The following is a 23,643-nucleotide window of genomic DNA, read 5'->3' on the forward strand; positions in this document are numbered from 1 at the left end:
TGTAAAAAAGGCATAGGGGAGACTGACCCCTGCTGGTTGAAGTGAGAAAAAGCAAAAAGCCTACAGCACCTGGTATTCCCAGGCGGTCTCCCATCCAAGTACTAACCAGGCCCGACCCTGCTTAGCTTCCGAGATCAGACGAGATCGGGCGTGTTCAGGGTGGTGTGGCCGTAGGCAGAGACGAGCCTCTCATTTGCAGCTCTTCTACTCTGCAGCCTGCCTGCCTGCTGCTCAGCACTGGGCCTGCTTCCTGCCCCCCTCCTTTCCACGCACTCAGCCCAGCTCCAAGGCTGCTTCAGCTCACTGGCTCTATGGCTTACGTACACAAACTGCTTTGCACAGGGAGCCCTTGCTCGGGCTGGCCCCTTCAGCCTCAGCCTGCTCAAAGCCTGGCCATTTCCTGGCTGGGCTGCTTTTAACTCTTATATTTACACATGCCTGGCTGCAGGGGCAATGAGCTTTTCTGGCCGGGACACGGAGCTGGATGGACGGATTGTGTGCTGACAGTAGCAAGCAGCAAACCGGCACACAGGCCTCTGCGGCTTCCAGCTCTGGCTTGCCCCAAGTTGAATGGGGGAGATTCGTCAAAACCTGCGCAGAGAAAAAGCGGAGCAGTTGCCCGTAGCAACCGATCACATTGCTTCTTTTCATTTTTTATTTGCTACCTTTTTGAAACTGGAAGAAGCCATCTCATTGGATGCTTACGGGCAATGGGCCAACTTTTCCCCCAAAACAGGTTTTCGTAAATCTCCCCCCCCCCCCCCGATATTCGGGAAAGTGCCTTCCCAGGCTGGGCCAGAGGAGAAAGTGTAAAGAAACATCGCAACCTGTCTACAGCACCCGGTATTCCCAGGAGGTCAACCATCCCAGTACTGTCCGAGCCCGACCCTGCTTGGCTTCCGAGATCAGACGAGATCGGGCATACCCAGGGTGGTGTGGCCGGTAGACACTGGCTGGCCCCACTCTGTCGCACAAGCAGCTTTCCTCCAGGCCGCGGACCGTTGCGCAAAGGGCTGGACAGCAGGTAGCGCACCCCTGCGTACATTGCAGGTGAGCCCTGGGGACGTGCAGGGACTCAAGCTGATAGGACTGTAGGAGCATATCCCGTACTGTGACGTCACATAAACAACACAAGGGAGAAAGGCCATAAAAAAAGAAGAAAAGAAGCAAATGTGCAGCTAAGAAAGTGAATGTAAAAAAGGCATAGGGGAGACTGACCCCTGCTGGTTGAAGTGAGAAAAAGCAAAAAGCCTACAGCACCTGGTATTCCCAGGCGGTCTCCCATCCAAGTACTAACCAGGCCCGACCCTGCTTAGCTTCCGAGATCAGACGAGATCGGGCGTGTTCAGGGTGGTGTGGCCGTAGGCAGAGACGAGCCTCTCATTTGCAGCTCTTCTACTCTGCAGCCTGCCTGCCTGCTGCTCAGCACTGGGCCTGCTTCCTGCCCCCCTCCTTTCCACGCACTCAGCCCAGCTCCAAGGCTGCTTCAGCTCACTGGCTCTATGGCTTACGTACACAAACTGCTTTGCACAGGGAGCCCTTGCTCGGGCTGGCCCCTTCAGCCTCAGCCTGCTCAAAGCCTGGCCATTTCCTGGCTGGGCTGCTTTTAACTCTTATATTTACACATGCCTGGCTGCAGGGGCAATGAGCTTTTCTGGCCGGGACACGGAGCTGGATGGACGGATTGTGTGCTGACAGTAGCAAGCAGCAAACCGGCACACAGGCCTCTGCGGCTTCCAGCTCTGGCTTGCCCCAAGTTGAATGGGGGAGATTCGTCAAAACCTGCGCAGAGAAAAAGCGGAGCAGTTGCCCGTAGCAACCGATCACATTGCTTCTTTTCATTTTTTATTAGCTACCTTTTTGAAAATGGAAGAAGCCATCTCATTGGATGCTTACGGGCAATGGGCCAACTTTTCCCCCAAAACAGGTTTTCGTAAATCTCCCCCCCCCCCGATATTCGGGAAAGTGCCTTCCCAGGCTGGGCCAGAGGAGAAAGTGTAAAGAAACATCGCAACCTGTCTACAGCACCCGGTATTCCCAGGAGGTCAACCATCCCAGTACTGTCCGAGCCCGACCCTGCTTGGCTTCCGAGATCAGACGAGATCGGGCATACCCAGGGTGGTGTGGCCGGTAGACACTGGCTGGCCCCACTCTGTCGCACAAGCAGCTTTCCTCCAGGCCGCGGACCGTTGCGCAAAGGGCTGGACAGCAGGTAGCGCACCCCTGCGTACATTGCAGGTGAGCCCTGGGGACGTGCAGGGACTCAAGCTGATAGGACTGTAGGAGCATATCCCGTACTGTGACGTCACATAAACAACACAAGGGAGAAAGGCCATAAAAAAAGAAGAAAAGAAGCAAATGTGCAGCTAAGAAAGTGAATGTAAAAAAGGCATAGGGGAGACTGACCCCTGCTGGTTGAAGTGAGAAAAAGCAAAAAGCCTACAGCACCTGGTATTCCCAGGCGGTCTCCCATCCAAGTACTAACCAGGCCCGACCCTGCTTAGCTTCCGAGATCAGATGAGATCGGGCGTGTTCAGGGTGGTGTGGCCGTAGGCAGAGACGAGTCTCTCATTTGCAGCTCTTCTACTCTGCAGCCTGCCTGCCTGCCTGCTGCTCAGCACTGGGCCTGCTTCCTGCCCCCCTCCTTTCCACGCACTCAGCCCAGCTCCAAGGCTGCTTCAGCTCACTGGCTCTATGGCTTACGTACACAAACTGCTTTGCACAGGGAGCCCTTGCTCGGGCTGGCCCCTTCAGCCTCAGCCTGCTCAAAGCCTGGCCATTTCCTGGCTGGGCTGCTTTTAACTCTTATATTTACACATGCCTGGCTGCAGGGGCAATGAGCTTTTCTGGCCGGGACACGGAGCTGGATGGACGGATTGTGTGCTGACAGTAGCAAGCAGCAAACCGGCACACAGGCCTCTGCGGCTTCCAGCTCTGGCTTGCCCCAAGTTGAATGGGGGAGATTCGTCAAAACCTGCGCAGAGAAAAAGCGGAGCAGTTGCCCGTAGCAACCGATCACATTGCTTCTTTTCATTTTTTATTTGCTACCTTTTTGAAACTGGAAGAAGCCATCTCATTGGATGCTTACGGGCAATGGGCCAACTTTTCCCCCAAAACAGGTTTTCGTAAATCTCCCCCCCCCCCCCCGATATTCGGGAAAGTGCCTTCCCAGGCTGGGCCAGAGGAGAAAGTGTAAAGAAACATCGCAACCTGTCTACAGCACCCGGTATTCCCAGGAGGTCAACCATCCCAGTACTGTCCGAGCCCGACCCTGCTTGGCTTCCGAGATCAGACGAGATCGGGCATACCCAGGGTGGTGTGGCCGGTAGACACTGGCTGGCCCCACTCTGTCGCACAAGCAGCTTTCCTCCAGGCCGCGGACCGTTGCGCAAAGGGCTGGACAGCAGGTAGCGCACCCCTGCGTACATTGCAGGTGAGCCCTGGGGACGTGCAGGGACTCAAGCTGATAGGACTGTAGGAGCATATCCCGTACTGTGACGTCACATAAACAACACAAGGGAGAAAGGCCATAAAAAAAGAAGAAAAGAAGCAAATGTGCAGCTAAGAAAGTGAATGTAAAAAAGGCATAGGGGAGACTGACCCCTGCTGGTTGAAGTGAGAAAAAGCAAAAAGCCTACAGCACCTGGTATTCCCAGGCGGTCTCCCATCCAAGTACTAACCAGGCCCGACCCTGCTTAGCTTCCGAGATCAGACGAGATCGGGCGTGTTCAGGGTGGTGTGGCCGTAGGCAGAGACGAGCCTCTCATTTGCAGCTCTTCTACTCTGCAGCCTGCCTGCCTGCTGCTCAGCACTGGGCCTGCTTCCTGCCCCCCTCCTTTCCACGCACTCAGCCCAGCTCCAAGGCTGCTTCAGCTCACTGGCTCTATGGCTTACGTACACAAACTGCTTTGCACAGGGAGCCCTTGCTCGGGCTGGCCCCTTCAGCCTCAGCCTGCTCAAAGCCTGGCCATTTCCTGGCTGGGCTGCTTTTAACTCTTATATTTACACATGCCTGGCTGCAGGGGCAATGAGCTTTTCTGGCCGGGACACGGAGCTGGATGGACGGATTGTGTGCTGACAGTAGCAAGCAGCAAACCGGCACACAGGCCTCTGCGGCTTCCAGCTCTGGCTTGCCCCAAGTTGAATGGGGGAGATTCGTCAAAACCTGCGCAGAGAAAAAGCGGAGCAGTTGCCCGTAGCAACCGATCACATTGCTTCTTTTCATTTTTTATTAGCTACCTTTTTGAAACTGGAAGAAGCCATCTCATTGGATGCTTACGGGCAATGGGCCAACTTTTCCCCCAAAACAGGTTTTCGTAAATCTCCCCCCCCCCCGATATTCGGGAAAGTGCCTTCCCAGGCTGGGCCAGAGGAGAAAGTGTAAAGAAACATCGCAACCTGTCTACAGCACCCGGTATTCCCAGGAGGTCAACCATCCCAGTACTGTCCGAGCCCGACCCTGCTTGGCTTCCGAGATCAGACGAGATCGGGCATACCCAGGGTGGTGTGGCCGGTAGACACTGGCTGGCCCCACTCTGTCGCACAAGCAGCTTTCCTCCAGGCCGCGGACCGTTGCGCAAAGGGCTGGACAGCAGGTAGCGCACCCCTGCGTACATTGCAGGTGAGCCCTGGGGACGTGCAGGGACTCAAGCTGATAGGACTGTAGGAGCATATCCCGTACTGTGACGTCACATAAACAACACAAGGGAGAAAGGCCATAAAAAAAGAAGAAAAGAAGCAAATGTGCAGCTAAGAAAGTGAATGTAAAAAAGGCATAGGGGAGACTGACCCCTGCTGGTTGAAGTGAGAAAAAGCAAAAAGCCTACAGCACCTGGTATTCCCAGGCGGTCTCCCATCCAAGTACTAACCAGGCCCGACCCTGCTTAGCTTCCGAGATCAGATGAGATCGGGCGTGTTCAGGGTGGTGTGGCCGTAGGCAGAGACGAGCCTCTCATTTGCAGCTCTTCTACTCTGCAGCCTGCCTGCCTGCCTGCCTGCTGCTCAGCACTGGGCCTGCTTCCTGCCCCCCTCCTTTCCACGCACTCAGCCCAGCTCCAAGGCTGCTTCAGCTCACTGGCTCTATGGCTTACGTACACAAACTGCTTTGCACAGGGAGCCCTTGCTCGGGCTGGCCCCTTCAGCCTCAGCCTGCTCAAAGCCTGGCCATTTCCTGGCTGGGCTGCTTTTAACTCTTATATTTACACATGCCTGGCTGCAGGGGCAATGAGCTTTTCTGGCCGGGACACGGAGCTGGATGGACGGATTGTGTGCTGACAGTAGCAAGCAGCAAACCGGCACACAGGCCTCTGCGGCTTCCAGCTCTGGCTTGCCCCAAGTTGAATGGGGGAGATTCGTCAAAACCTGCGCAGAGAAAAAGCGGAGCAGTTGCCCGTAGCAACCGATCACATTGCTTCTTTTCATTTTTTATTTGCTACCTTTTTGAAACTGGAAGAAGCCATCTCATTGGATGCTTACGGGCAATGGGCCAACTTTTCCCCCAAAACAGGTTTTCGTAAATCTCCCCCCCCCCCCGATATTCGGGAAAGTGCCTTCCCAGGCTGGGCCAGAGGAGAAAGTGTAAAGAAACATCGCAACCTGTCTACAGCACCCGGTATTCCCAGGAGGTCAACCATCCCAGTACTGTCCGAGCCCGACCCTGCTTGGCTTCCGAGATCAGACGAGATCGGGCATACCCAGGGTGGTGTGGCCGGTAGACACTGGCTGGCCCCACTCTGTCGCACAAGCAGCTTTCCTCCAGGCCGCGGACCGTTGCGCAAAGGGCTGGACAGCAGGTAGCGCACCCCTGCGTACATTGCAGGTGAGCCCTGGGGACGTGCAGGGACTCAAGCTGATAGGACTGTAGGAGCATATCCCGTACTGTGACGTCACATAAACAACACAAGGGAGAAAGGCCATAAAAAAAGAAGAAAAGAAGCAAATGTGCAGCTAAGAAAGTGAATGTAAAAAAGGCATAGGGGAGACTGACCCCTGCTGGTTGAAGTGAGAAAAAGCAAAAAGCCTACAGCACCTGGTATTCCCAGGCGGTCTCCCATCCAAGTACTAACCAGGCCCGACCCTGCTTAGCTTCCGAGATCAGACGAGATCGGGCGTGTTCAGGGTGGTGTGGCCGTAGGCAGAGACGAGCCTCTCATTTGCAGCTCTTCTACTCTGCAGCCTGCCTGCTGCTCAGCACTGGACCTGCTTCCTGCCCCCCTCCTTTCCACGCACTCAGCCCAGCTCCAAGGCTGCTTCAGCTCACTGGCTCTATGGCTTACGTACACAAACTGCTTTGCACAGGGAGCCCTTGCTCGGGCTGGCCCCTTCAGCCTCAGCCTGCTCAAAGCCTGGCCATTTCCTGGCTGGGCTGCTTTTAACTCTTATATTTACACATGCCTGGCTGCAGGGGCAATGAGCTTTTCTGGCCGGGACACGGAGCTGGATGGACGGATTGTGTGCTGACAGTAGCAAGCAGCAAACCGGCACACAGGCCTCTGCGGCTTCCAGCTCTGGCTTGCCCCAAGTTGAATGGGGGAGATTCGTCAAAACCTGCGCAGAGAAAAAGCGGAGCAGTTGCCCGTAGCAACCGATCACATTGCTTCTTTTCATTTTTTATTTGCTACCTTTTTGAAACTGGAAGAAGCCATCTCATTGGATGCTTACGGGCAATGGGCCAACTTTTCCCCCAAAACAGGTTTTCGTAAATCTCCCCCCCCCCCCCCGATATTCGGGAAAGTGCCTTCCCAGGCTGGGCCAGAGGAGAAAGTGTAAAGAAACATCGCAACCTGTCTACAGCACCCGGTATTCCCAGGAGGTCAACCATCCCAGTACTGTCCGAGCCCGACCCTGCTTGGCTTCCGAGATCAGACGAGATCGGGCATACCCAGGGTGGTGTGGCCGGTAGACACTGGCTGGCCCCACTCTGTCGCACAAGCAGCTTTCCTCCAGGCCGCGGACCGTTGCGCAAAGGGCTGGACAGCAGGTAGCGCACCCCTGCGTACATTGCAGGTGAGCCCTGGGGACGTGCAGGGACTCAAGCTGATAGGACTGTAGGAGCATATCCCGTACTGTGACGTCACATAAACAACACAAGGGAGAAAGGCCATAAAAAAAGAAGAAAAGAAGCAAATGTGCAGCTAAGAAAGTGAATGTAAAAAAGGCATAGGGGAGACTGACCCCTGCTGGTTGAAGTGAGAAAAAGCAAAAAGCCTACAGCACCTGGTATTCCCAGGCGGTCTCCCATCCAAGTACTAACCAGGCCCGACCCTGCTTAGCTTCCGAGATCAGATGAGATCGGGCGTGTTCAGGGTGGTGTGGCCGTAGGCAGAGACGAGCCTCTCATTTGCAGCTCTTCTACTCTGCAGCCTGCCTGCCTGCCTGCCTGCTGCTCAGCACTGGGCCTGCTTCCTGCCCCCCTCCTTTCCACGCACTCAGCCCAGCTCCAAGGCTGCTTCAGCTCACTGGCTCTATGGCTTACGTACACAAACTGCTTTGCACAGGGAGCCCTTGCTCGGGCTGGCCCCTTCAGCCTCAGCCTGCTCAAAGCCTGGCCATTTCCTGGCTGGGCTGCTTTTAACTCTTATATTTACACATGCCTGGCTGCAGGGGCAATGAGCTTTTCTGGCCGGGACACGGAGCTGGATGGACGGATTGTGTGCTGACAGTAGCAAGCAGCAAACCGGCACACAGGCCTCTGCGGCTTCCAGCTCTGGCTTGCCCCAAGTTGAATGGGGGAGATTCGTCAAAACCTGCGCAGAGAAAAAGCGGAGCAGTTGCCCGTAGCAACCGATCACATTGCTTCTTTTCATTTTTTATTTGCTACCTTTTTGAAACTGGAAGAAGCCATCTCATTGGATGCTTACGGGCAATGGGCCAACTTTTCCCCCAAAACAGGTTTTCGTAAATCTCCCCCCCCCCCCCCGATATTCGGGAAAGTGCCTTCCCAGGCTGGGCCAGAGGAGAAAGTGTAAAGAAACATCGCAACCTGTCTACAGCACCCGGTATTCCCAGGAGGTCAACCATCCCAGTACTGTCCGAGCCCGACCCTGCTTGGCTTCCGAGATCAGACGAGATCGGGCATACCCAGGGTGGTGTGGCCGGTAGACACTGGCTGGCCCCACTCTGTCGCACAAGCAGCTTTCCTCCAGGCCGCGGACCGTTGCGCAAAGGGCTGGACAGCAGGTAGCGCACCCCTGCGTACATTGCAGGTGAGCCCTGGGGACGTGCAGGGACTCAAGCTGATAGGACTGTAGGAGCATATCCCGTACTGTGACGTCACATAAACAACACAAGGGAGAAAGGCCATAAAAAAAGAAGAAAAGAAGCAAATGTGCAGCTAAGAAAGTGAATGTAAAAAAGGCATAGGGGAGACTGACCCCTGCTGGTTGAAGTGAGAAAAAGCAAAAAGCCTACAGCACCTGGTATTCCCAGGCGGTCTCCCATCCAAGTACTAACCAGGCCCGACCCTGCTTAGCTTCCGAGATCAGACGAGATCGGGCGTGTTCAGGGTGGTGTGGCCGTAGGCAGAGACGAGCCTCTCATTTGCAGCTCTTCTACTCTGCAGCCTGCCTGCCTGCTGCTCAGCACTGGGCCTGCTTCCTGCCCCCCTCCTTTCCACGCACTCAGCCCAGCTCCAAGGCTGCTTCAGCTCACTGGCTCTATGGCTTACGTACACAAACTGCTTTGCACAGGGAGCCCTTGCTCGGGCTGGCCCCTTCAGCCTCAGCCTGCTCAAAGCCTGGCCATTTCCTGGCTGGGCTGCTTTTAACTCTTATATTTACACATGCCTGGCTGCAGGGGCAATGAGCTTTTCTGGCCGGGACACGGAGCTGGATGGACGGATTGTGTGCTGACAGTAGCAAGCAGCAAACCGGCACACAGGCCTCTGCGGCTTCCAGCTCTGGCTTGCCCCAAGTTGAATGGGGGAGATTCGTCAAAACCTGCGCAGAGAAAAAGCGGAGCAGTTGCCCGTAGCAACCGATCACATTGCTTCTTTTCATTTTTTATTTGCTACCTTTTTGAAACTGGAAGAAGCCATCTCATTGGATGCTTACGGGCAATGGGCCAACTTTTCCCCCAAAACAGGTTTTCGTAAATCTCCCCCCCCCCCCGATATTCGGGAAAGTGCCTTCCCAGGCTGGGCCAGAGGAGAAAGTGTAAAGAAACATCGCAACCTGTCTACAGCACCCGGTATTCCCAGGAGGTCAACCATCCCAGTACTGTCCGAGCCCGACCCTGCTTGGCTTCCGAGATCAGACGAGATCGGGCATACCCAGGGTGGTGTGGCCGGTAGACACTGGCTGGCCCCACTCTGTCGCACAAGCAGCTTTCCTCCAGGCCGCGGACCGTTGCGCAAAGGGCTGGACAGCAGGTAGCGCACCCCTGCGTACATTGCAGGTGAGCCCTGGGGACGTGCAGGGACTCAAGCTGATAGGACTGTAGGAGCATATCCCGTACTGTGACGTCACATAAACAACACAAGGGAGAAAGGCCATAAAAAAAGAAGAAAAGAAGCAAATGTGCAGCTAAGAAAGTGAATGTAAAAAAGGCATAGGGGAGACTGACCCCTGCTGGTTGAAGTGAGAAAAAGCAAAAAGCCTACAGCACCTGGTATTCCCAGGCGGTCTCCCATCCAAGTACTAACCAGGCCCGACCCTGCTTAGCTTCCGAGATCAGACGAGATCGGGCGTGTTCAGGGTGGTGTGGCCGTAGGCAGAGACGAGCCTCTCATTTGCAGCTCTTCTACTCTGCAGCCTGCCTGCCTGCTGCTCAGCACTGGGCCTGCTTCCTGCCCCCCTCCTTTCCACGCACTCAGCCCAGCTCCAAGGCTGCTTCAGCTCACTGGCTCTATGGCTTACGTACACAAACTGCTTTGCACAGGGAGCCCTTGCTCGGGCTGGCCCCTTCAGCCTCAGCCTGCTCAAAGCCTGGCCATTTCCTGGCTGGGCTGCTTTTAACTCTTATATTTACACATGCCTGGCTGCAGGGGCAATGAGCTTTTCTGGCCGGGACATGGAGCTGGATGGACGGATTGTGTGCTGACAGTAGCAAGCAGCAAACCGGCACACAGGCCTCTGCGGCTTCCAGCTCTGGCTTGCCCCAAGTTGAATGGAGGAGATTCGTCAAAACCTGCGCAGAGAAAAAGCGGAGCAGTTGCCCGTAGCAACCGATCACATTGCTTCTTTTCATTTTTTATTAGCTACCTTTTTGAAAATGGAAGAAGCCATCTCATTGGATGCTTACGGGCAATGGGCCAACTTTTCCCCCAAAACAGGTTTTCGTAAATCTCCCCCCCCCCCGATATTCGGGAAAGTGCCTTCCCAGGCTGGGCCAGAGGAGAAAGTGTAAAGAAACATCGCAACCTGTCTACAGCACCCGGTATTCCCAGGAGGTCAACCATCCCAGTACTGTCCGAGCCCGACCCTGCTTGGCTTCCGAGATCAGACGAGATCGGGCATACCCAGGGTGGTGTGGCCGGTAGACACTGGCTGGCCCCACTCTGTCGCACAAGCAGCTTTCCTCCAGGCCGCGGACCGTTGCGCAAAGGGCTGGACAGCAGGTAGCGCACCCCTGCGTACATTGCAGGTGAGCCCTGGGGACGTGCAGGGACTCAAGCTGATAGGACTGTAGGAGCATATCCCGTACTGTGACGTCACATAAACAACACAAGGGAGAAAGGCCATAAAAAAAGAAGAAAAGAAGCAAATGTGCAGCTAAGAAAGTGAATGTAAAAAAGGCATAGGGGAGACTGACCCCTGCTGGTTGAAGTGAGAAAAAGCAAAAAGCCTACAGCACCTGGTATTCCCAGGCGGTCTCCCATCCAAGTACTAACCAGGCCCGACCCTGCTTAGCTTCCGAGATCAGATGAGATCGGGCGTGTTCAGGGTGGTGTGGCCGTAGGCAGAGACGAGCCTCTCATTTGCAGCTCTTCTACTCTGCAGCCTGCCTGCCTGCCTGCCTGCTGCTCAGCACTGGGCCTGCTTCCTGCCCCCCTCCTTTCCACGCACTCAGCCCAGCTCCAAGGCTGCTTCAGCTCACTGGCTCTATGGCTTACGTACACAAACTGCTTTGCACAGGGAGCCCTTGCTCGGGCTGGCCCCTTCAGCCTCAGCCTGCTCAAAGCCTGGCCATTTCCTGGCTGGGCTGCTTTTAACTCTTATATTTACACATGCCTGGCTGCAGGGGCAATGAGCTTTTCTGGCCGGGACACGGAGCTGGATGGACGGATTGTGTGCTGACAGTAGCAAGCAGCAAACCGGCACACAGGCCTCTGCGGCTTCCAGCTCTGGCTTGCCCCAAGTTGAATGGGGGAGATTCGTCAAAACCTGCGCAGAGAAAAAGCGGAGCAGTTGCCCGTAGCAACCGATCACATTGCTTCTTTTCATTTTTTATTTGCTACCTTTTTGAAACTGGAAGAAGCCATCTCATTGGATGCTTACGGGCAATGGGCCAACTTTTCCCCCAAAACAGGTTTTCGTAAATCTCCCCCCCCCCCCGATATTCGGGAAAGTGCCTTCCCAGGCTGGGCCAGAGGAGAAAGTGTAAAGAAACATCGCAACCTGTCTACAGCACCCGGTATTCCCAGGAGGTCAACCATCCCAGTACTGTCCGAGCCCGACCCTGCTTGGCTTCCGAGATCAGACGAGATCGGGCATACCCAGGGTGGTGTGGCCGGTAGACACTGGCTGGCCCCACTCTGTCGCACAAGCAGCTTTCCTCCAGGCCGCGGACCGTTGCGCAAAGGGCTGGACAGCAGGTAGCGCACCCCTGCGTACATTGCAGGTGAGCCCTGGGGACGTGCAGGGACTCAAGCTGATAGGACTGTAGGAGCATATCCCGTACTGTGACGTCACATAAACAACACAAGGGAGAAAGGCCATAAAAAAAGAAGAAAAGAAGCAAATGTGCAGCTAAGAAAGTGAATGTAAAAAAGGCATAGGGGAGACTGACCCCTGCTGGTTGAAGTGAGAAAAAGCAAAAAGCCTACAGCACCTGGTATTCCCAGGCGGTCTCCCATCCAAGTACTAACCAGGCCCGACCCTGCTTAGCTTCCGAGATCAGACGAGATCGGGCGTGTTCAGGGTGGTGTGGCCGTAGGCAGAGACGAGCCTCTCATTTGCAGCTCTTCTACTCTGCAGCCTGCCTGCTGCTCAGCACTGGACCTGCTTCCTGCCCCCCTCCTTTCCACGCACTCAGCCCAGCTCCAAGGCTGCTTCAGCTCACTGGCTCTATGGCTTACGTACACAAACTGCTTTGCACAGGGAGCCCTTGCTCGGGCTGGCCCCTTCAGCCTCAGCCTGCTCAAAGCCTGGCCATTTCCTGGCTGGGCTGCTTTTAACTCTTATATTTACACATGCCTGGCTGCAGGGGCAATGAGCTTTTCTGGCCGGGACACGGAGCTGGATGGACGGATTGTGTGCTGACAGTAGCAAGCAGCAAACCGGCACACAGGCCTCTGCGGCTTCCAGCTCTGGCTTGCCCCAAGTTGAATGGGGGAGATTCGTCAAAACCTGCGCAGAGAAAAAGCGGAGCAGTTGCCCGTAGCAACCGATCACATTGCTTCTTTTCATTTTTTATTTGCTACCTTTTTGAAACTGGAAGAAGCCATCTCATTGGATGCTTACGGGCAATGGGCCAACTTTTCCCCCAAAACAGGTTTTCGTAAATCTCCCCCCCCCCCCCGATATTCGGGAAAGTGCCTTCCCAGGCTGGGCCAGAGGAGAAAGTGTAAAGAAACATCGCAACCTGTCTACAGCACCCGGTATTCCCAGGAGGTCAACCATCCCAGTACTGTCCGAGCCCGACCCTGCTTGGCTTCCGAGATCAGGCATACCCAGGGTGGTGTGGCCGGTAGACACTGGCTGGCCCCACTCTGTCGCACAAGCAGCTTTCCTCCAGGCCGCGGACCGTTGCGCAAAGGGCTGGACAGCAGGTAGCGCACCCCTGCGTACATTGCAGGTGAGCCCTGGGGACGTGCAGGGACTCAAGCTGATAGGACTGTAGGAGCATATCCCGTACTGTGACGTCACATAAACAACACAAGGGAGAAAGGCCATAAAAAAAGAAGAAAAGAAGCAAATGTGCAGCTAAGAAAGTGAATGTAAAAAAGGCATAGGGGAGACTGACCCCTGCTGGTTGAAGTGAGAAAAAGCAAAAAGCCTACAGCACCTGGTATTCCCAGGCGGTCTCCCATCCAAGTACTAACCAGGCCCGACCCTGCTTAGCTTCCGAGATCAGACGAGATCGGGCGTGTTCAGGGTGGTGTGGCCGTAGGCAGAGACGAGTCTCTCATTTGCAGCTCTTCTACTCTGCAGCCTGCCTGCCTGCCTGCTGCTCAGCACTGGGCCTGCTTCCTGCCCCCCTCCTTTCCACGCACTCAGCCCAGCTCCAAGGCTGCTTCAGCTCACTGGCTCTATGGCTTACGTACACAAACTGCTTTGCACAGGGAGCCCTTGCTCGGGCTGGCCCCTTCAGCCTCAGCCTGCTCAAAGCCTGGCCATTTCCTGGCTGGGCTGCTTTTAACTCTTATATTTACACATGCCTGGCTGCAGGGGCAATGAGCTTTTCTGGCCGGGACACGGAGCTGGATGGACGGATTGTGTGCTGACAGTAGCAAGCAGCAAACCGGCACACAGGCCTCTGCGGCTTCCAGCTCTGGCTTGCCCCAAGTTGAATGGGGGAGATTCGTCAAAACCTGCGCAGAGAAAAAGCGGAGCAGTTGCCCGTAGCAACCGATCACATTGCTTCTTTTCATTTTTTATTTGCTACCTTTTTGAAACTGGAAGAAGCCATCTCATTGGATGCTTACGGGCAATGGGCCAACTTTTCCCCCAAAACAGGTTTTCGTAAATCTCCCCCCCCCCCGATATTCGGGAAAGTGCCTTCCCAGGCTGGGCCAGAGGAGAAAGTGTAAAGAAACATCGCAACCTGTCTACAGCACCCGGTATTCCCAGGAGGTCAACCATCCCAGTACTGTCCGAGCCCAACCCTGCTTGGCTTCCGAGATCAGACGAGATCGGGCGTGTTCAGGGTGGTGTGGCCGTAGGCAGAGACGAGCCTCTCATTTGCAGCTCTTCTACTCTGCAGCCTGCCTGCCTGCCTGCTGCTCAGCACTGGGCCTGCTTCCTGCCCCCCTCCTTTCCACGCACTCAGCCCAGCTCCAAGGCTGCTTCAGCTCACTGGCTCTATGGCTTACGTACACAAACTGCTTTGCACAGGGAGCCCTTGCTCGGGCTGGCCCCTTCAGCCTCAGCCTGCTCAAAGCCTGGCCATTTCCTGGCTGGGCTGCTTTTAACTCTTATATTTACACATGCCTGGCTGCAGGGGCAATGAGCTTTTCTGGCCGGGACACGGAGCTGGATGGACGGATTGTGTGCTGACAGTAGCAAGCAGCAAACCGGCACACAGGCCTCTGCGGCTTCCAGCTCTGGCTTGCCCCAAGTTGAATGGGGGAGATTCGTCAAAACCTGCGCAGAGAAAAAGCGGAGCAGTTGCCCGTAGCAACCGATCACATTGCTTCTTTTCATTTTTTATTTGCTACCTTTTTGAAACTGGAAGAAGCCATCTCATTGGATGCTTACGGGCAATGGGCCAACTTTTCCCCCAAAACAGGTTTTCGTAAATCTCCCCCCCCCCCCCCCCGATATTCGGGAAAGTGCCTTCCCAGGCTGGGCCAGAGGAGAAAGTGTAAAGAAACATCGCAACCTGTCTACAGCACCCGGTATTCCCAGGAGGTCAACCATCCCAGTACTGTCCGAGCCCGACCCTGCTTGGCTTCCGAGATCAGACGAGATCGGGCATACCCAGGGTGGTGTGGCCGGTAGACACTGGCTGGCCCCACTCTGTCGCACAAGCAGCTTTCCTCCAGGCCGCGGACCGTTGCGCAAAGGGCTGGACAGCAGGTAGCGCACCCCTGCGTACATTGCAGGTGAGCCCTGGGGACGTGCAGGGACTCAAGCTGATAGGACTGTAGGAGCATATCCCGTACTGTGACGTCACATAAACAACACAAGGGAGAAAGGCCATAAAAAAAGAAGAAAAGAAGCAAATGTGCAGCTAAGAAAGTGAATGTAAAAAAGGCATAGGGGAGACTGACCCCTGCTGGTTGAAGTGAGAAAAAGCAAAAAGCCTACAGCACCTGGTATTCCCAGGCGGTCTCCCATCCAAGTACTAACCAGGCCCGACCCTGCTTAGCTTCCGAGATCAGATGAGATCGGGCGTGTTCAGGGTGGTGTGGCCGTAGGCAGAGACGAGCCTCTCATTTGCAGCTCTTCTACTCTGCAGCCTGCCTGCCTGCCTGCCTGCTGCTCAGCACTGGGCCTGCTTCCTGCCCCCCTCCTTTCCACGCACTCAGCCCAGCTCCAAGGCTGCTTCAGCTCACTGGCTCTATGGCTTACGTACACAAACTGCTTTGCACAGGGAGCCCTTGCTCGGGCTGGCCCCTTCAGCCTCAGCCTGCTCAAAGCCTGGCCATTTCCTGGCTGGGCTGCTTTTAACTCTTATATTTACACATGCCTGGCTGCAGGGGCAATGAGCTTTTCTGGCCGGGACACGGAGCTGGATGGACGGATTGTGTGCTGACAGTAGCAAGCAGCAAACCGGCACACAGGCCTCTGCGGCTTCCAGCTCTGGCTTGCCCCAAGTTGAATGGGGGAGATTCGTCAAAACCTGCGCAGAGAAAAAGCGGAGCAGTTGCCCGTAGCAACCGATCACATTGCTTCTTTTCATTTTTTATTTGCTACCTTTTTGAAACTGGAAGAAGCCATCTCATTGGATGCTTACGGGCAATGGGCCAACTTTTCCCCCAAAACAGGTTTTCGTAAATCTCCCCCCCCCCCCCGATATTCGGGAAAGTGCCTTCCCAGGCTGGGCCAGAGGAGAAAGTGTAAAGAAACATCGCAACCTGTCTACAGCACCCGGTATTCCCAGGAGGTCAACCATCCCAGTACTGTCCGAGCCCGACCCTGCTTGGCTTCCGAGATCAGACGAGATCGGGCATACCCAGGGTGGTGTGGCCGGTAGACACTGGCTGGCCCCACTCTGTCGCACAAGCAGCTTTCCTCCAGGCCGCGGACCGTTGCGCAAAGGGCTGGACAGCAGGTAGCGCACCCCTGCGTACATTGCAGGTGAGCCCTGGGGACGTGCAGGGACTCAAGCTGATAGGACTGTAGGAGCATATCCCGTACTGTGACGTCACATAAACAACACAAGGGAGAAAGGCCATAAAAAAAGAAGAAAAGAAGCAAATGTGCAGCTAAGAAAGTGAATGTAAAAAAGGCATAGGGGAGACTGACCCCTGCTGGTTGAAGTGAGAAAAAGCAAAAAGCCTACAGCACCTGGTATTCCCAGGCGGTCTCCCATCCAAGTACTAACCAGGCCCGACCCTGCTTAGCTTCCGAGATCAGACGAGATCGGGCGTGTTCAGGGTGGTGTGGCCGTAGGCAGAGACGAGCCTCTCATTTGCAGCTCTTCTACTCTGCAGCCTGCCTGCCTGCCTGCCTGCTGCTCAGCACTGGGCCTGCTTCCTGCCCCCCTCCTTTCCACGCACTCAGCCCAGCTCCAAGGCTGCTTCAGCTCACTGGCTCTATGGCTTACGTACACAAACTGCTTTGCACAGGGAGCCCTTGCTCGGGCTGGCCCCTTCAGCCTCAGCCTGCTCAAAGCCTGGCCATTTCCTGGCTGGGCTGCTTTTAACTCTTATATTTACACATGCCTGGCTGCAGGGGCAATGAGCTTTTCTGGCCGGGACATGGAGCTGGATGGACGGATTGTGTGCTGACAGTAGCAAGCAGCAAACCGGCACACAGGCCTCTGCGGCTTCCAGCTCTGGCTTGCCCCAAGTTGAATGGGGGAAATTCGTCAAAACCTGCGCAGAGAAAAAGCGGAGCAGTTGCCCGTAGCAACCGATCACATTGCTTCTTTTCATTTTTTATTAGCTACCTTTTTGAAACTGGAAGAAGCCATCTCATTGGATGCTTACGGGCAATGGGCCAACTTTTCCCCCAAAACAGGTTTTCGTAAATCTCCCCCCCCCCCCCCGATATTCGGGAAAGTGCCTTCCCAGGCTGGGCCAGAGGAGAAAGTGTAAAGAAACATCGCAACCTGTCTACAGCACCCGGTATTCCCAGGAGGTCAACCATCCCAGTACTGTCCGAGCCCGACCCTGCTTGGCTTCCGAGATCAGACGAGATCGGGCATACCCAGGGTGGTGTGGCCGGTAGACACTGGCTGGCCCCACTCTGTCGCACAAGCAGCTTTCCTCCAGGCCGCGGACCGTTGCGCAAAGGGCTGGACAGCAGGTAGCGCACCCCTGCGTACATTGCAGGTGAGCCCTGGGGACGTGCAGGGACTCAAGCTGATAGGACTGTAGGAGCATATCCCGTACTGTGACGTCACATAAACAACACAAGGGAGAAAGGCCATAAAAAAAGAAGAAAAGAAGCAAATGTGCAGCTAAGAAAGTGAATGTAAAAAAGGCATAGGGGAGACTGACCCCTGCTGGTTGAAGTGAGAAAAAGCAAAAAGCCTACAGCACCTGGTATTCCCAGGCGGTCTCCCATCCAAGTACTAACCAGGCCCGACCCTGCTTAGCTTCCGAGATCAGACGAGATCGGGCGTGTTCAGGGTGGTGTGGCCGTAGGCAGAGACGAGCCTCTCATTTGCAGCTCTTCTACTCTGCAGCCTGCCTGCCTGCTGCTCAGCACTGGGCCTGCTTCCTGCCCCCCTCCTTTCCACGCACTCAGCCCAGCTCCAAGGCTGCTTCAGCTCACTGGCTCTATGGCTTACGTACACAAACTGCTTTGCACAGGGAGCCCTTGCTCGGGCTGGCCCCTTCAGCCTCAGCCTGCTCAAAGCCTGGCCATTTCCTGGCTGGGCTGCTTTTAACTCTTATATTTACACATGCCTGGCTGCAGGGGCAATGAGCTTTTCTGGCCGGGACACGGAGCTGGATGGACGGATTGTGTGCTGACAGTAGCAAGCAGCAAACCGGCACACAGGCCTCTGCGGCTTCCAGCTCTGGCTTGCCCCAAGTTGAATGGGGGAGATTCGTCAAAACCTGCGCAGAGAAAAAGCGGAGCAGTTGCCCGTAGCAACCGATCACATTGCTTCTTTTCATTTTTTATTTGCTACCTTTTTGAAACTGGAAGAAGCCATCTCATTGGATGCTTACGGGCAATGGGCCAACTTTTCCCCCAAAACAGGTTTTCGTAAATCTCCCCCCCCCCCGATATTCGGGAAAGTGCCTTCCCAGGCTGGGCCAGAGGAGAAAGTGTAAAGAAACATCGCAACCTGTCTACAGCACCCGGTATTCCCAGGAGGTCAACCATCCCAGTACTGTCCGAGCCCAACCCTGCTTGGCTTCCGAGATCAGACGAGATCGGGCGTGTTCAGGGTGGTGTGGCCGTAGGCAGAGACGAGCCTCTCATTTGCAGCTCTTCTACTCTGCAGCCTGCCTGCCTGCCTGCTGCTCAGCACTGGGCCTGCTTCCTGCCCCCCTCCTTTCCACGCACTCAGCCCAGCTCCAAGGCTGCTTCAGCTCACTGGCTCTATGGCTTACGTACACAAACTGCTTTGCACAGGGAGCCCTTGCTCGGGCTGGCCCCTTCAGCCTCAGCCTGCTCAAAGCCTGGCCATTTCCTGGCTGGGCTGCTTTTAACTCTTATATTTACACATGCCTGACTGCAGGGGCAATGAGCTTTTCTGGCCGGGACACGGAGCTGGATGGACGGATTGTGTGCTGACAGTAGCAAGCAGCAAACCGGCACACAGGCCTCTGCGGCTTCCAGCTCTGGCTTGCCCCAAGTTGAATGGGGGAGATTCGTCAAAACCTGCGCAGAGAAAAAGCGGAGCAGTTGCCCGTAGCAACCGATCACATTGCTTCTTTTCATTTTTTATTTGCTACCTTTTTGAAACTGGAAGAAGCCATCTCATTGGATGCTTACGGGCAATGGGCCAACTTTTCCCCCAAAACAGGTTTTCGTAAATCTCCCCCCCCCCCCCCCCCCGATATTCGGGAAAGTGCCTTCCCAGGCTGGGCCAGAGGAGAAAGTGTAAAGAAACATCGCAACCTGTCTACAGCACCCGGTATTCCCAGGAGGTCAACCATCCCAGTACTGTCCGAGCCCGACCCTGCTTGGCTTCCGAGATCAGACGAGATCGGGCATACCCAGGGTGGTGTGGCCGGTAGACACTGGCTGGCCCCACTCTGTCGCACAAGCAGCTTTCCTCCAGGCCGCGGACCGTTGCGCAAAGGGCTGGACAGCAGGTAGCGCACCCCTGCGTACATTGCAGGTGAGCCCTGGGGACGTGCAGGGACTCAAGCTGATAGGACTGTAGGAGCATATCCCGTACTGTGACGTCACATAAACAACACAAGGGAGAAAGGCCATAAAAAAAGAAGAAAAGAAGCAAATGTGCAGCTAAGAAAGTGAATGTAAAAAAGGCATAGGGGAGACTGACCCCTGCTGGTTGAAGTGAGAAAAAGCAAAAAGCCTACAGCACCTGGTATTCCCAGGCGGTCTCCCATCCAAGTACTAACCAGGCCCGACCCTGCTTAGCTTCCGAGATCAGATGAGATCGGGCGTGTTCAGGGTGGTGTGGCCGTAGGCAGAGACGAGCCTCTCATTTGCAGCTCTTCTACTCTGCAGCCTGCCTGCCTGCCTGCCTGCTGCTCAGCACTGGGCCTGCTTCCTGCCCCCCTCCTTTCCACGCACTCAGCCCAGCTCCAAGGCTGCTTCAGCTCACTGGCTCTATGGCTTACGTACACAAACTGCTTTGCACAGGGAGCCCTTGCTCGGGCTGGCCCCTTCAGCCTCAGCCTGCTCAAAGCCTGGCCATTTCCTGGCTGGGCTGCTTTTAACTCTTATATTTACACATGCCTGGCTGCAGGGGCAATGAGCTTTTCTGGCCGGGACACGGAGCTGGATGGACGGATTGTGTGCTGACAGTAGCAAGCAGCAAACCGGCACACAGGCCTCTGCGGCTTCCAGCTCTGGCTTGCCCCAAGTTGAATGGGGGAGATTCGTCAAAACCTGCGCAGAGAAAAAGCGGAGCAGTTGCCCGTAGCAACCGATCACATTGCTTCTTTTCATTTTTTATTTGCTACCTTTTTGAAACTGGAAGAAGCCATCTCATTGGATGCTTACGGGCAATGGGCCAACTTTTCCCCCAAAACAGGTTTTCGTAAATCTCCCCCCCCCCCCCGATATTCGGGAAAGTGCCTTCCCAGGCTGGGCCAGAGGAGAAAGTGTAAAGAAACATCGCAACCTGTCTACAGCACCCGGTATTCCCAGGAGGTCAACCATCCCAGTACTGTCCGAGCCCGACCCTGCTTGGCTTCCGAGATCAGACGAGATCGGGCATACCCAGGGTGGTGTGGCCGGTAGACACTGGCTGGCCCCACTCTGTCGCACAAGCAGCTTTCCTCCAGGCCGCGGACCGTTGCGCAAAGGGCTGGACAGCAGGTAGCGCACCCCTGCGTACATTGCAGGTGAGCCCTGGGGACGTGCAGGGACTCAAGCTGATAGGACTGTAGGAGCATATCCCGTACTGTGACGTCACATAAACAACACAAGGGAGAAAGGCCATAAAAAAAGAAGAAAAGAAGCAAATGTGCAGCTAAGAAAGTGAATGTAAAAAAGGCATAGGGGAGACTGACCCCTGCTGGTTGAAGTGAGAAAAAGCAAAAAGCCTACAGCACCTGGTATTCCCAGGCGGTCTCCCATCCAAGTACTAACCAGGCCCGACCCTGCTTAGCTTCCGAGATCAGACGAGATCGGGCGTGTTCAGGGTGGTGTGGCCGTAGGCAGAGACGAGCCTCTCATTTGCAGCTCTTCTACTCTGCAGCCTGCCTGCCTGCCTGCCTGCTGCTCAGCACTGGGCCTGCTTCCTGCCCCCCTCCTTTCCACGCACTCAGCCCAGCTCCAAGGCTGCTTCAGCTCACTGGCTCTATGGCTTACGTACACAAACTGCTTTGCACAGGGAGCCCTTGCTCGGGCTGGCCCCTTCAGCCTCAGCCTGCTCAAAGCCTGGCCATTTCCTGGCTGGGCTGCTTTTAACTCTTATATTTACACATGCCTGGCTGCAGGGGCAATGAGCTTTTCTGGCCGGGACACGGAGCTGGATGGACGGATTGTGTGCTGACAGTAGCAAGCAGCAAACCGGCACACAGGCCTCTGCGGCTTCCAGCTCTGGCTTGCCCCAAGTTGAATGGGGGAGATTCGTCAAAACCTGCGCAGAGAAAAAGCGGAGCAGTTGCCCGTAGCAACCGATCACATTGCTTCTTTTCATTTTTTATTTGCTACCTTTTTGAAACTGGAAGAAGCCATCTCATTGGATGCTTACGGGCAATGGGCCAACTTTTCCCCCAAAACAGGTTTTCGTAAATCTCCCCCCCCCCCCGATATTCGGGAAAGTGCCTTCCCAGGCTGGGCCAGAGGAGAAAGTGTAAAGAAACATCGCAACCTGTCTACAGCACCCGGTATTCCCAGGAGGTCAACCATCCCAGTACTGTCCGAGCCCGACCCTGCTTGGCTTCCGAGATCAGACGAGATCGGGCATACCCAGGGTGGTGTGGCCGGTAGACACTGGCTGGCCCCACTCTGTCGCACAAGCAGCTTTCCTCCAGGCCGCGGACCGTTGCGCAAAGGGCTGGACAGCAGGTAGCGCACCCCTGCGTACATTGCAGGTGAGCCCTGGGGACGTGCAGGGACTCAAGCTGATAGGACTGTAGGAGCATATCCCGTACTGTGACGTCACATAAACAACACAAGGGAGAAAGGCCATAAAAAAAGAAGAAAAGAAGCAAATGTGCAGCTAAGAAAGTGAATGTAAAAAAGGCATAGGGGAGACTGACCCCTGCTGGTTGAAGTGAGAAAAAGCAAAAAGCCTACAGCACCTGGTATTCCCAGGCGGTCTCCCATCCAAGTACTAACCAGGCCCGACCCTGCTTAGCTTCCGAGATCAGACGAGATCGGGCGTGTTCAGGGTGGTGTGGCCGTAGGCAGAGACGAGCCTCTCATTTGCAGCTCTTCTACTCTGCAGCCTGCCTGCCTGCTGCTCAGCACTGGGCCTGCTTCCTGCCCCCCTCCTTTCCACGCACTCAGCCCAGCTCCAAGGCTGCTTCAGCTCACTGGCTCTATGGCTTACGTACACAAACTGCTTTGCACAGGGAGCCCTTGCTCGGGCTGGCCCCTTCAGCCTCAGCCTGCTCAAAGCCTGGCCATTTCCTGGCTGGGCTGCTTTTAACTCTTATATTTACACATGCCTGGCTGCAGGGGCAATGAGCTTTTCTGGCCGGGACACGGAGCTGGATGGACGGATTGTGTGCTGACAGTAGCAAGCAGCAAACCGGCACACAGGCCTCTGCGGCTTCCAGCTCTGGCTTGCCCCAAGTTGAATGGGGGAGATTCGTCAAAACCTGCGCAGAGAAAAAGCGGAGCAGTTGCCCGTAGCAACCGATCACATTGCTTCTTTTCATTTTTTATTTGCTACCTTTTTGAAACTGGAAGAAGCCATCTCATTGGATGCTTACGGGCAATGGGCCAACTTTTCCCCCAAAACAGGTTTTCGTAAATCTCCCCCCCCCCCGATATTCGGGAAAGTGCCTTCCCAGGCTGGGCCAGAGGAGAAAGTGTAAAGAAACATCGCAACCTGTCTACAGCACCCGGTATTCCCAGGAGGTCAACCATCCCAGTACTGTCCGAGCCCAACCCTGCTTGGCTTCCGAGATCAGACGAGATCGGGCGTGTTCAGGGTGGTGTGGCCGTAGGCAGAGACGAGCCTCTCATTTGCAGCTCTTCTACTCTGCAGCCTGCCTGCCTGCCTGCTGCTCAGCACTGGGCCTGCTTCCTGCCCCCCTCCTTTCCACGCACTCAGCCCAGCTCCAAGGCTGCTTCAGCTCACTGGCTCTATGGCTTACGTACACAAACTGCTTTGCACAGGGAGCCCTTGCTCGGGCTGGCCCCTTCAGCCTCAGCCTGCTCAAAGCCTGGCCATTTCCTGGCTGGGCTGCTTTTAACTCTTATATTTACACATGCCTGGCTGCAGGGGCAATGAGCTTTTCTGGCCGGGACACGGAGCTGGATGGACGGATTGTGTGCTGACAGTAGCAAGCAGCAAACCGGCACACAGGCCTCTGCGGCTTCCAGCTCTGGCTTGCCCCAAGTTGAATGGGGGAGATTCGTCAAAACCTGCGCAGAGAAAAAGCGGAGCAGTTGCCCGTAGCAACCGATCACATTGCTTCTTTTCATTTTTTATTTGCTACCTTTTTGAAACTGGAAGAAGCCATCTCATTGGATGCTTACGGGCAATGGGCCAACTTTTCCCCCAAAACAGGTTTTCGTAAATCTCCCCCCCCCCCCGATATTCGGGAAAGTGCCTTCCCAGGCTGGGCCAGAGGAGAAAGTGTAAAGAAACATCGCAACCTGTCTACAGCACCCGGTATTCCCAGGAGGTCAACCATCCCAGTACTGTCCGAGCCCAACCCTGCTTGGCTTCCGAGATCAGACGAGATCGGGCGTGTTCAGGGTGGTGTGGCCGTAGGCAGAGACGAGCCTCTCATTTGCAGCTCTTCTACTCTGCAGCCTGCCTGCCTGCCTGCTGCTCAGCACTGGGCCTGCTTCCTGCCCCCCTCCTTTCCACGCACTC

The 23,643-nt window shown here is 55.4% G+C and overlaps 22 non-coding genes and 17 pseudogenes across 22 annotated transcripts; all 39 read right to left on the bottom strand.

Moving 5' to 3' along the window:
• Window positions 1-57: 57 nt before the first annotated feature.
• On the bottom strand, window positions 58-176 carry LOC130338452 (5S ribosomal RNA). The gene has a single exon (XR_008879142.1). It is a non-coding gene; the product is annotated as a 5S ribosomal RNA (ribosomal RNA).
• Window positions 177-828: 652 nt separating this feature from the next.
• On the bottom strand, window positions 829-948 carry LOC130338691 (5S ribosomal RNA; annotated as a pseudogene).
• A 300-nt stretch (window positions 949-1,248) lies between these two features.
• Window positions 1,249-1,367, bottom strand: LOC130338453 (5S ribosomal RNA). Its single transcript, XR_008879143.1, has one exon. It is a non-coding gene; the product is annotated as a 5S ribosomal RNA (ribosomal RNA).
• A 649-nt stretch (window positions 1,368-2,016) lies between these two features.
• Window positions 2,017-2,136, bottom strand: LOC130338692 (5S ribosomal RNA; annotated as a pseudogene).
• Window positions 2,137-2,436: 300 nt separating this feature from the next.
• LOC130338450 (5S ribosomal RNA) lies at window positions 2,437-2,555 on the bottom strand. The gene has a single exon (XR_008879140.1). It is a non-coding gene; the product is annotated as a 5S ribosomal RNA (ribosomal RNA).
• A 656-nt stretch (window positions 2,556-3,211) lies between these two features.
• On the bottom strand, window positions 3,212-3,331 carry LOC130338693 (5S ribosomal RNA; annotated as a pseudogene).
• Window positions 3,332-3,631: 300 nt separating this feature from the next.
• On the bottom strand, window positions 3,632-3,750 carry LOC130338454 (5S ribosomal RNA). The gene has a single exon (XR_008879144.1). It is a non-coding gene; the product is annotated as a 5S ribosomal RNA (ribosomal RNA).
• Window positions 3,751-4,399: 649 nt separating this feature from the next.
• LOC130338695 (5S ribosomal RNA) lies at window positions 4,400-4,519 on the bottom strand (annotated as a pseudogene).
• Window positions 4,520-4,819: 300 nt separating this feature from the next.
• On the bottom strand, window positions 4,820-4,938 carry LOC130338462 (5S ribosomal RNA). Its single transcript, XR_008879151.1, has one exon. It is a non-coding gene; the product is annotated as a 5S ribosomal RNA (ribosomal RNA).
• A 658-nt stretch (window positions 4,939-5,596) lies between these two features.
• On the bottom strand, window positions 5,597-5,716 carry LOC130338696 (5S ribosomal RNA; annotated as a pseudogene).
• A 300-nt stretch (window positions 5,717-6,016) lies between these two features.
• On the bottom strand, window positions 6,017-6,135 carry LOC130338455 (5S ribosomal RNA). The gene has a single exon (XR_008879145.1). It is a non-coding gene; the product is annotated as a 5S ribosomal RNA (ribosomal RNA).
• A 648-nt stretch (window positions 6,136-6,783) lies between these two features.
• LOC130338697 (5S ribosomal RNA) lies at window positions 6,784-6,903 on the bottom strand (annotated as a pseudogene).
• Window positions 6,904-7,203: 300 nt separating this feature from the next.
• On the bottom strand, window positions 7,204-7,322 carry LOC130338474 (5S ribosomal RNA). Its single transcript, XR_008879162.1, has one exon. It is a non-coding gene; the product is annotated as a 5S ribosomal RNA (ribosomal RNA).
• A 660-nt stretch (window positions 7,323-7,982) lies between these two features.
• On the bottom strand, window positions 7,983-8,102 carry LOC130338699 (5S ribosomal RNA; annotated as a pseudogene).
• A 300-nt stretch (window positions 8,103-8,402) lies between these two features.
• On the bottom strand, window positions 8,403-8,521 carry LOC130338457 (5S ribosomal RNA). Its single transcript, XR_008879146.1, has one exon. It is a non-coding gene; the product is annotated as a 5S ribosomal RNA (ribosomal RNA).
• A 650-nt stretch (window positions 8,522-9,171) lies between these two features.
• Window positions 9,172-9,291, bottom strand: LOC130338700 (5S ribosomal RNA; annotated as a pseudogene).
• A 300-nt stretch (window positions 9,292-9,591) lies between these two features.
• LOC130338458 (5S ribosomal RNA) lies at window positions 9,592-9,710 on the bottom strand. The gene has a single exon (XR_008879147.1). It is a non-coding gene; the product is annotated as a 5S ribosomal RNA (ribosomal RNA).
• A 649-nt stretch (window positions 9,711-10,359) lies between these two features.
• Window positions 10,360-10,479, bottom strand: LOC130338701 (5S ribosomal RNA; annotated as a pseudogene).
• Window positions 10,480-10,779: 300 nt separating this feature from the next.
• Window positions 10,780-10,898, bottom strand: LOC130338486 (5S ribosomal RNA). Its single transcript, XR_008879173.1, has one exon. It is a non-coding gene; the product is annotated as a 5S ribosomal RNA (ribosomal RNA).
• Window positions 10,899-11,556: 658 nt separating this feature from the next.
• LOC130338702 (5S ribosomal RNA) lies at window positions 11,557-11,676 on the bottom strand (annotated as a pseudogene).
• Window positions 11,677-11,976: 300 nt separating this feature from the next.
• LOC130338459 (5S ribosomal RNA) lies at window positions 11,977-12,095 on the bottom strand. The gene has a single exon (XR_008879148.1). It is a non-coding gene; the product is annotated as a 5S ribosomal RNA (ribosomal RNA).
• Window positions 12,096-12,742: 647 nt separating this feature from the next.
• Window positions 12,743-12,852, bottom strand: LOC130338782 (5S ribosomal RNA; annotated as a pseudogene).
• Window positions 12,853-13,152: 300 nt separating this feature from the next.
• On the bottom strand, window positions 13,153-13,271 carry LOC130338460 (5S ribosomal RNA). The gene has a single exon (XR_008879149.1). It is a non-coding gene; the product is annotated as a 5S ribosomal RNA (ribosomal RNA).
• Window positions 13,272-13,924: 653 nt separating this feature from the next.
• On the bottom strand, window positions 13,925-14,043 carry LOC130338540 (5S ribosomal RNA). Its single transcript, XR_008879222.1, has one exon. It is a non-coding gene; the product is annotated as a 5S ribosomal RNA (ribosomal RNA).
• Window positions 14,044-14,701: 658 nt separating this feature from the next.
• On the bottom strand, window positions 14,702-14,821 carry LOC130338703 (5S ribosomal RNA; annotated as a pseudogene).
• A 300-nt stretch (window positions 14,822-15,121) lies between these two features.
• LOC130338498 (5S ribosomal RNA) lies at window positions 15,122-15,240 on the bottom strand. Its single transcript, XR_008879184.1, has one exon. It is a non-coding gene; the product is annotated as a 5S ribosomal RNA (ribosomal RNA).
• A 659-nt stretch (window positions 15,241-15,899) lies between these two features.
• LOC130338704 (5S ribosomal RNA) lies at window positions 15,900-16,019 on the bottom strand (annotated as a pseudogene).
• A 300-nt stretch (window positions 16,020-16,319) lies between these two features.
• Window positions 16,320-16,438, bottom strand: LOC130338461 (5S ribosomal RNA). The gene has a single exon (XR_008879150.1). It is a non-coding gene; the product is annotated as a 5S ribosomal RNA (ribosomal RNA).
• Window positions 16,439-17,098: 660 nt separating this feature from the next.
• Window positions 17,099-17,218, bottom strand: LOC130338705 (5S ribosomal RNA; annotated as a pseudogene).
• Window positions 17,219-17,518: 300 nt separating this feature from the next.
• LOC130338463 (5S ribosomal RNA) lies at window positions 17,519-17,637 on the bottom strand. The gene has a single exon (XR_008879152.1). It is a non-coding gene; the product is annotated as a 5S ribosomal RNA (ribosomal RNA).
• Window positions 17,638-18,286: 649 nt separating this feature from the next.
• Window positions 18,287-18,405, bottom strand: LOC130338541 (5S ribosomal RNA). Its single transcript, XR_008879223.1, has one exon. It is a non-coding gene; the product is annotated as a 5S ribosomal RNA (ribosomal RNA).
• Window positions 18,406-19,065: 660 nt separating this feature from the next.
• Window positions 19,066-19,185, bottom strand: LOC130338707 (5S ribosomal RNA; annotated as a pseudogene).
• Window positions 19,186-19,485: 300 nt separating this feature from the next.
• LOC130338512 (5S ribosomal RNA) lies at window positions 19,486-19,604 on the bottom strand. The gene has a single exon (XR_008879196.1). It is a non-coding gene; the product is annotated as a 5S ribosomal RNA (ribosomal RNA).
• A 659-nt stretch (window positions 19,605-20,263) lies between these two features.
• Window positions 20,264-20,383, bottom strand: LOC130338708 (5S ribosomal RNA; annotated as a pseudogene).
• Window positions 20,384-20,683: 300 nt separating this feature from the next.
• On the bottom strand, window positions 20,684-20,802 carry LOC130338464 (5S ribosomal RNA). Its single transcript, XR_008879153.1, has one exon. It is a non-coding gene; the product is annotated as a 5S ribosomal RNA (ribosomal RNA).
• Window positions 20,803-21,460: 658 nt separating this feature from the next.
• Window positions 21,461-21,580, bottom strand: LOC130338710 (5S ribosomal RNA; annotated as a pseudogene).
• A 300-nt stretch (window positions 21,581-21,880) lies between these two features.
• On the bottom strand, window positions 21,881-21,999 carry LOC130338465 (5S ribosomal RNA). Its single transcript, XR_008879154.1, has one exon. It is a non-coding gene; the product is annotated as a 5S ribosomal RNA (ribosomal RNA).
• Window positions 22,000-22,648: 649 nt separating this feature from the next.
• Window positions 22,649-22,767, bottom strand: LOC130338542 (5S ribosomal RNA). Its single transcript, XR_008879224.1, has one exon. It is a non-coding gene; the product is annotated as a 5S ribosomal RNA (ribosomal RNA).
• A 654-nt stretch (window positions 22,768-23,421) lies between these two features.
• Window positions 23,422-23,540, bottom strand: LOC130338543 (5S ribosomal RNA). The gene has a single exon (XR_008879225.1). It is a non-coding gene; the product is annotated as a 5S ribosomal RNA (ribosomal RNA).
• Window positions 23,541-23,643: the final 103 nt, after the last annotated feature.

The sequence above is a fragment of the Hyla sarda genome, unplaced genomic scaffold, assembly GCF_029499605.1.
Source record: "Hyla sarda isolate aHylSar1 unplaced genomic scaffold, aHylSar1.hap1 scaffold_523, whole genome shotgun sequence".
NCBI lineage: Eukaryota > Metazoa > Chordata > Amphibia > Anura > Hylidae > Hyla > Hyla sarda.